This window comes from Electrona antarctica, assembly GCF_951216825.1.
Source record: "Electrona antarctica genome assembly, chromosome: 1".
NCBI classification, from domain to species: domain Eukaryota; kingdom Metazoa; phylum Chordata; class Actinopteri; order Myctophiformes; family Myctophidae; genus Electrona; species Electrona antarctica.
In genome coordinates this window covers 10,802,564-10,812,038 of record NC_136806.1, presented here as the reverse complement: position 1 = coordinate 10,812,038, position 9,475 = coordinate 10,802,564, and positions in this window count along the sequence as shown.

The window sequence follows — 9,475 nt, the reverse complement described above, 5'->3', positions numbered from 1 at the left end:
AGAGTGATTTATTTTGATTTATTTATTCTGGATCCTTAGTCCTTGGTCCGAGGTCACGAATCTTGACTTGTCGCGAACCAGAGTCCTCTCACACCATCAGCAACTGCCAGAACCACTGAGCCATCGTGGAATACTCTTAACCATGGATTTTGGGTCATTTTATCTTTTTGTTTTTTTGGAAGGGAAGACAAAAAAAAATAAAGTCTATTTTACCAATGCAAAGGGTGAAATATTGTCATAATGTACGTTGTGTTTGTTTTGGAAAGGAAAAAGGGTTTTAATGTACTTTTTAGTGACGTTAGGGTAGAGTTTGTTCTTTTCTCCTGCTCCTCGTCCGAGACGACACACACACATCAAAGGGATTTGATACCACACAGTACTTGTGACACTCACACACACACACACACACCAGAGACTGGCAGCTGATTGGCTCATTCAGGGTTGCCAGGTTGGTGGCTGTCAGGTTGTCTAATGCCTGCTGCATTGTGTGTGTGTGTGTGTGTGTGTGTGTGTGTGTGTGTGTGTGTGTGTGTGTGTGTGTGTGTGTGTGTGTGTGTGTTCCTAATCCTATGACGGCAGTGCAGTCACCGTAATGTTCATATTTTTCACCACCTAGTCTGTATTTTCTCTTGTGTTTTGGCTTAGAGTCTTTATAGAATATCATTACTGTATGTTTGTGAGTGATTGATGTTACAGTTGAGTTACTAGTACATTTGCTGTGGAAAATGCCCTCAAGTCAGTTGTGGTTATACTGAGGTTAATTTCTACTCAGATATGGACCCTGCACAAAACACAGTTGAAGATCTGATGTTAAGGATCTGCCACCATGAACACGTTGGGAATTCAAAAGATGTCTGCCTATACACAGTTGATGGAATGCCATTGACTGATGACCCTTTCTTCAACACATGTAAGACATGCATGACCTGCCATTGAATAACTTTGATATTGCAGCTGAACCACGTGATCTGTTTCTAAGTGGTTTGCTGTGTTTTGTTAGCCCTGATGAAGACCGGTATAGGTCGAAACATGTTTGGTTTAATAAAGTTTTCCTCCTTTTGAACTATTAAAGGACCACTTCACCACTTTTCAACTTCTCTTCCTATAATTGGTCCTAACTAATGTTCATGATAAAATACCACAATTTTTTTCTACTCAGTCTGTGTCTCATAGGAAGGCTGTGGGCAGTTCAGAAACCCGTCCACCAGTGACATCATCGATGGTGAATCCAAGCTAATAGAAACGGCAGGCTTTCTTTTCCTGAAAAGTTGCAATGCAAAAGTTGAAGCCATCGTTCTCACGATAATAAAAATCTAAATATATTTTAAAACAAATCTTGTTTAAAAAAAGATCTGCCTAATGATGATGTCACTGGTGGACGGGTATCCGAACTGCCCAAAGCCCTCCTATGAGACACAGAATGAGTAGGAAAGAATGGTGGTGTTTTATCATGAACATTAGTGAGGACCAATTGTATGAAGAGATGTTGAAAAGTGGTGAAGTGGTCCTTTAAGTGTGCCTGGATCTCCGCTTTTTTCTATAGATGTTTTATCCCGATTGATCCCAGGAGCGCCTTTTTACTATTATATTTCGTATACCTGCACGTCTCCTTCGAGCACCTGGTTGCTTCCTTGCCTCAACTTTGATTGCTTTTTTTATGATCAAAGCTTGATTTACGAACGCAATTCAACATCTTGTTTGACCAACATTACAACTTTGGACAACATTTTATCAAAAGCAAAGTGAAAACTGGTCCATGTTATGATATGTGGCTGGAATACAGCAGACAAATGATTATGTAGTGATGTGATGAGTATTTGTATTCACAGCAAACATCATGTGCTAATTTCTGTCAATCAACGTTTCTAATTTACAGGGACCTTAAAAGACAGACACATTGAAAATGGAGCAGAGTTGTATGCGATATTTACACCAAAGCATAACCTAAAGCAATCCCCTGCAATGCAAAGGCAAGAAACTCCTGAAGTCTTGGGAGGAGAAGATACTGTTCGATGCCACGTGATGCTGAGGGTGAGCTGAATGATTTAGACCGGTGGTGGTTCCCAAACTTTTCACTCAGCCTGTGACCCAATTTGATATTCGCCCGGTACCAAAACTAGTGAAAATAGCAGATCGGCTATTTTCACTACTTCTTAAATATTTGTTCTTATTTCGCTCACTGTTTGGTGATTTAGATGATGATGATGAACCCTATTGGATGTGTTTTTCAGCACCAGCGTCAGGCGGAGATCTCTCTCTCTCTCCCACCCTGCCTCTGTATATGTGTGCATGGGTGATGCCATTTATTCGTCTGTGTGGACGCCCACAAAACATTGCTATAGTTATCGTGTTTGGTGTGAACAGCTCTTAATCCACCATTTCTTCTTAGGGAAAGTTTGAGATCAAAGTGGACTTGGCAACTGACACAATCAGCTACTTGAAACTCAAGCTTGCAAATGAAAGTGGAATTCCAGCTCATGTTCTCCATTACAGGTAATTTAAAATCATTACTGTGTAAAGCATGGAAATGATCACACACACTGTCAGTTAAATACATAGGCACATTACCTATTGGAAATTCAGCTTATTAAAATAACACTAACCAAATCCTATGACTCATTAAAAGTATTTTTTTTTTGTGTAAATGTTTTTTATAGACAAATTAAATTAGATATTTATATATACATACTGTACAGAAAGGGGATTGTAATGATTTATACATCTCATTACTATATACCTTTTTTCCCTTATTTCTTTTCAGTGGTGATCATGCTGGTGGAGAGACCCTGCAAAGCTGTGGTGTCTCTGAGGAGTCGACGGTGTACTTTTCTTTGTCCACATTTTGTAAAGCGACTCCAGGCGCCAACGAAGTCTTCACGAATGGTGTTGTACCATCAGTCCAGCAAACGCAGAAAGGGCTGAGTGTGTTCTTCTCCTCACTTTATGCGATTGTAAGGACACCTTTCTTATTATATTTTGCGTCATATACTGTATCGTTTGTTAACATTGGGTTGGAAGTAGGGATGTCCCGATCACGTTTTATTGCTCCTCATCCGATTCCGATCATTTGATTTTGAGTATCTGCCGATACCGATTCTTCCCGATCCGATATTTATATATTTATAGAACCATATCACAATAGTACAATATCCAAAATCACAGACAATATCCAGTAGAATGTCATGATATGGATATAATATTGATACTAGGGATGTCCCGATCACGTTTCTTTGCTCCCGATCCGATTTCGATCATTTGAAAATTACATCATCGGCCCCGATTTCCAATCACGTGATCGGATCGGGACAACCCTAGTTGGAAGTAAAGACTTGTACTGTCCTTTTAGTTTACCAGCTCAGTGGCCTTGTGGTTAGAGTGTCCGCCCTGAGACTGGGAGGTCGGGGTTCGATCCCCGGCCGGGTCATACCAAAGACTCTAAAAAAAAATGGGACCCAGTGCCTCCCTGCTTGACACTCAGCATCAAGGGTTAGATTGGGGGTGAGTCCCTGCGACATACTAGCGTCATGTCCAGGGGGTGTACTTGTACATCAAGCTGCCTCACGCTACAGAAACAGGAGATAGGCTCCTGCCCTATGGGCCTCATGGCTCGGCAAGGTCCTTTCAGTTTAATATTAGATATTTAGATTAGGGATGCCCCGAAAGGGAAATTCTTGGCCGAAACCGAATGCTGAATATAGGAAACAGTTGGCCGAAAACGAATATCCGAATATGATTAATATTATATATCTTTTTTCCTACCATTGCTTTCATGGCCGTACCTTAAAGCAAAATAAAAGGTTATGGCAAAACTTAACTTAAATAATAATCACAATTATGTCTCCCCCCTCCCTATTCCAAAGCCCCCCCAGGTACATTATATATTTAAACTATTTTCAGCAATGGTACACTTATTTTTTCAGTGGGTAGATCTTGTTGAGCTGGTCATTTTGAAAGTAGATCTCACGTCATAAATGTGTGGGCACCCCTGGCATACACTATTCGGTGATATATTTTCTGCCTATTCTTCGAGCCATTTTCTGCCGAATATTTTCTGCGGCCAAATATTCGGTGCATCACTAATTTAGATAGTTGATCAGATGTTTGTCAGAGGGATATATAGGCGCACATTCTATATGTTGTCACAGTCTGTTTTAAGTTTGTATACTATACAAAATAAAGCCTGTGTTTTTAATTTTAGAAAAGCAGAGACTCGGGAGAACGATTCGAGAAAGTGGTTGCATACATACGAAGACTCACAGGATGCAACCCTCTGGCTCAAAGTCTGTACCAGTTGCTCTGCAGGAATGAGGGTGTCTCCAGGACTCAGGAGGTAAACCGTAAGAGATGGTATAATCTTGCAATGTTAAATGATTCATTATTTTGTTGGTAGAAGTCTTATGATATTTATTTTTCCCCCTTTTCAGATAGCCATCGTTGAAGCCTTGTACACACTCTTTAGAGAACTTTTGCCAAGACTGGGGGAAAATAGAGGTGCAAAGACCATTGAGGACCTTGACGTCTTTGAGAATTCAACGCTCTGCTGGGCCTATCTTATCTCTGAAGCACAGGTATGTTGATGTTTAGCAGTATTTCTATTGTGTAAATCAGACAGCTGCATGTTGAATATTGAAACATTTACAATGTAGCACGTTGGAGCTGTTACAGGGCAACTGCAAAGCAGAGATTTCACTTGTGTTAAGCTGCTGTCGTGGTTGACATATCTGAGAGTGCTGCTGAGTCTGATAAATAGATAAATATAATATATATTCTTCCATGCATTATTAAAACCACAAAATAAAGTAGTCCGCCTCGTGAATCACAATGTATTTGTTTCATCACAGCCCTGAGTAATATTTGTTTAACCAATCTCTTGCACTTAACGGTAACTAGTGGAAGTGCTGTTTTGTTTATTTAAATGTATTGCTTTGACTGGAAAGTCAGATTTGATCCTGTTTGGTTCATTTACTTTACCATGACAGAGTTATGTTTTTGAGTCTTTTCTGTTTGCCCGGGGGTGCAGTACTTAGTTTAGACAGTACTTAGTTTAGACTAGTCATTGGTTAGACCAGTCATTAGTCTTACAACTACAAGCCATCTAAAACCCTCATCCTAACCCTAACCTCCCACGGGGCAGCACACCTGAACCTAACCTTAACCCTCTCCCAACCCTTATGTCTAACCAATGACTAGTCTAAACTAAGTATGCACCCCTCTGCGCACAGCTGATCTCAAACTACTGATACTGATACCAAAAACATGACAACATGCACTATGACCACCCTTATGCATGCACACAGCACACAGTTGATTCCGTTATGGTTCGTCTCAAAGGATATGCGACAAGTCATCTATCACAGAATACACACTCCCTATGATGCAAACGCATGTAATACTATTTACTGCATGCACAGTAAATAGTATTATTGGGACATGCTTCTTAAGCAGCCGCATTCTTCCACTTTAGAACCCCTTTCTTGTTTTATATACTGTATACAATAACGGGTATGTCTGGGAATATAGATGATTTATTTTGAACACACTCCTATAGCAGTGAATTTAATCCAAGTCAAATCTTTACTCTCTTGTTCCGGCAGAAAGAAACCTCGGAACGTGAGAACTATGCACCAATACGTCTGAGATCACATGAAGGCGTACGTTTCATTGACCCCGTCAGAGTACCTGGAGTAGCAGATGTCTTTGAAAGAGCATTTGTTGTCCAGAGAATCCAAGGTAAATGCAACTCTTACACATGGCTAACACTGTTAATGAGACAATGTAGAAAGCCTTCATGTGTTGGCCAAAATGTTCAGTATTGCACATCTGCAACGTAATCAAAAAGGTCAACCAAAGAACAAGATTCCAAGACTCACTGGTTAACAAAAACACCTTGAAGACCCTAACAGGAGCCATCGTACAAGGTTTCTTCGACTACGCTTGCACCTCCTGGTACCACAGCAGTGACAGCACCTCTAAGGCCCTTAAAACAAGGCTCCAGACTTCCCAAAACAAACTGGTCAGGCTACTACTTGGCCTCACTCCCCGAACCCACCTCACCCCTGCCCACTTTGACAGGCTGGAATGGCTTAGGGTTGACGACAGAGTACAGCACCTTGCAATGGGTCTGGTCCACAAGATTCGCTACACCACCAAGATACCCATGTACCTGTCTAAATACTTCCTTAATGTCAACAAAGTCCACACCCACAACACCAGAGGGAGTTCAACAAGCCATGTGCAACCCAGATTTCGCTCCTATGCCAACAAAATGTGGAACGCCCTACCAACAGTCCAGGGCCGGTCCTGAGCAATCTTTTTTTTTTTTTTTACTCTGTCCCAAAAATTTAGGAGACACTGTGGAGGCACTGGGGGGGACAGTGGGGACACTGTGGAGGCACTGGGGGTCCATTGGGGAGGCACTGTGGGGACACTGGGGAGGCTCTGAGGCACTGGCGGGACACTGGCACTGGGGAGACACTGGGGAGGCACTGGGGGGGCACTGGGGGGACACTGGGCAGACAGAGTTGGGACAGAGCACCCCGCCCCCCCCCCATGGCGCTGCTTCGTCAGCCTGTAGGAAGAACCGGGCCTGCAACAGTCATTAAGACATGCAAATCCCTTGACTCCTTCAAAACTGCTCTCAAAGGGCACCTACGGACGGCTGCAATTCGAAACCGGCCCCCGTAAAATCTGAATCCCCCACCCACACCTGTTCCCCCTCACTGTATATGTTTCTTTTCCCTTTTTACCTCCTATGATGATTTCCTTTTGACTATATAGTTGTGTATATTCGTACGTCTCTAAATGTTTTGATGAATTGAAAATGGTGGGCCCTATTGTAAACAAGTGTAATGCTTTATGGTGTCGTCCACTCACTGTTAACAGTTTTTGTATTGAGTTGTACTTGAAATGTACTGTAATTCTGCAAACTGTTAATAAATCAATCAATCAATCAAAAGCTACCACATTTACAACTTAGATTTCTGTTTACTGCAGTAAAGTACACAAGCTGTAATTTCTGAAAATCATAATAAGAGATGTTGGTTATTTTGTCACAAAAGTCATATTGACATTTTTAATTTAGTGTAGGCCTATGTACTGTACAAATTCACTAGCCTTGGATCAAGAATGTTTTCTAGATTTATTTTAAAAATGAATTTAGTGTAGGCCTATGTACTGTACAAATTCACTAGCCTTGGATCAAGAATGTTTTCTAGATTTATTTTAAAAAATAATTTAGTGTAGGCCTATGTACTGTACAAATTCACTAGCCTTGGATCAAGAAAGTTTTCTAGATTTATTTTAAAAATTGAAAATGGAGGACACAATGGAAACACGCTAGTGCTTTCTTTCTTTAATCCTCCTTTAATATCAGAGCTTGTATTGAAGTGTAATCTACTGTGCTTATTCTACAAACTGTTCAAGTTTTCAATCAGTCTTGTTGATCCAAGGCTACAAATTCACATGCATTTTGTACATAATTATCCAATAATCTTACCCATGTTGTCTAAATCTTCATCAGATACACCATCAATGAAATCTCGTTCATCTTTCACACCGAACTGAATGAATTGGTTGTAGTAAGACTCCAGTCTGTGACTTTCTAGTACGTTGTACATTATGGACCTGGTAGCCATCTGAAGAAAAGGTAAACAATTATGTTACCCGAGTCCTTGCAGTGTAGCCCCTAAGCCCCGCCGCCATGCAGTGAAGGCTTGCGTATAATAACCTTTATCAACTTTAATGATACAGTACGTGTTACAGAAATGCCCATGAATGAATGCAACTGTGATCAAGAAATGTAACTAACCTTGCACGGCTACCATGCACCACCAACACCATACAGACCACGACCTGCAATTTGCTCACAATCACATCGGATTACAGTTCACTTTCTGCCTCCAACTTTTTAGGTAAAGGGGCGTGGCTTACTGGGGGGGGGGGGGGATCATGTGCATTTCAGGAACATTTTGGAAGTAAATGGTCACATCGATTCATTGTCATCTGTAGAAGTCCTAAATTGTAGTCAATTATGGAATAATAGCCTTACAATTTAATATTACACAAGATTCTGGGAGGGGGATGGAATGTGGCAAAGTGCAAAAAGGACTTAAAAGGATCATGGCTGCAGCAGCAAATTAAGTCAATTAACAAACTCCTCCCCATACAAATGTGTTCATTTCTTCACTGCAGGGTCCATTACCAGATTACCTAACCTGACTCCGCCAGATGGGGCAGCAGAGAGTACACTGGGTTCCCCCCTCCTGCTCCCATCTGGGAACTCTCAGGCAGACTTGATGCCCGGCCACAAAACGCCTGGCCAATCAGCAGCAGCTAGAGGCGGGATCAAGGCAGCAGGCTACCATGAATATGTAAGATTATTATTATCTAAGAAATGTATTTCATTAATTAATTTAATAAAATCATAGCTTAAGCTGTCTTGCTATAGGCTATTTTATACAGTTATCATTCATTAGGACAATCATTGAGTCCAGCTGGCTGCAAGTATTCCAGGACAATGAAACTGTGTTGAGAGAAGGGCAGCGGTGGCCTAAGGGTTAGAGGAGCGCCCTTGTTGCCGGAAGGTTGCCGGTTCGATTCCCCGGACGGGCAGGAAAAATCTGGGTGGGGAAGTGATTGTCATCACTCACCCAACACCGCTGAAGTGCCCTTGAGCAAGGCACTGAACCCCCAACTGCTCCTCCTGGAGCTGCTTAGTGGCCAACAGTATAAGACTGTGGTTGTACTGGTCAGCTCCCAGGTTTTAATTTGTGTGTTTCTATGTGCAGGGCGTTGCTGAAAATGAGCACCTGTGCTCAGCTACTTCCCTGGGTAAAAAAAAAGAAAAAAATAAGGGACTTAGAGACCCCACCACTGTAGGCCATCTGCGAGGAAGAATATACAGTATATAATTTTTAATTTCATAAACACTATCATCTGTCCAGTGCAACCCCAGATGTGTGGGCGCGCGCCGGTTTTGCGGGTGGTCTTTTTGTGGGGTCCGTCCCTTGTGCCATAACTTCCATTTCATGTCCTTGGACAGTAAAATAAGCAATACGTACTAATCTCATTAGTCTGAAACTAAAACTGACTGATGGCAGCCAGCACATTAAAAGTATAATTATGATAGTGGAATAAGATTATCATTACTTGAAGGACCAATGGCCCTTATTGGCCCCCCACATACGCTCTTGGCCCCCCACATAAGCCCTTATTGGTCCCCCACATAAGCTCTTATATATTGCCCCCCCACATAAGCCCTTATTGGTCCCCCACATAAGCTCTTATATATTGGCCCCCCACACAAGCCCTTATTGGCCCCCCACATAAGCCCTTATTGGCCCCCCACATAAGCTCTCATTGGCCCCCCACACAAGCCCTTATTGGCCCCCCATATAAGCCCTTGTTGGCCACACGTCCCCCCCCCACATACCCTTATGTCGACTGAAAAATAAATCTTGTTTTCTTTGAGGGAAAG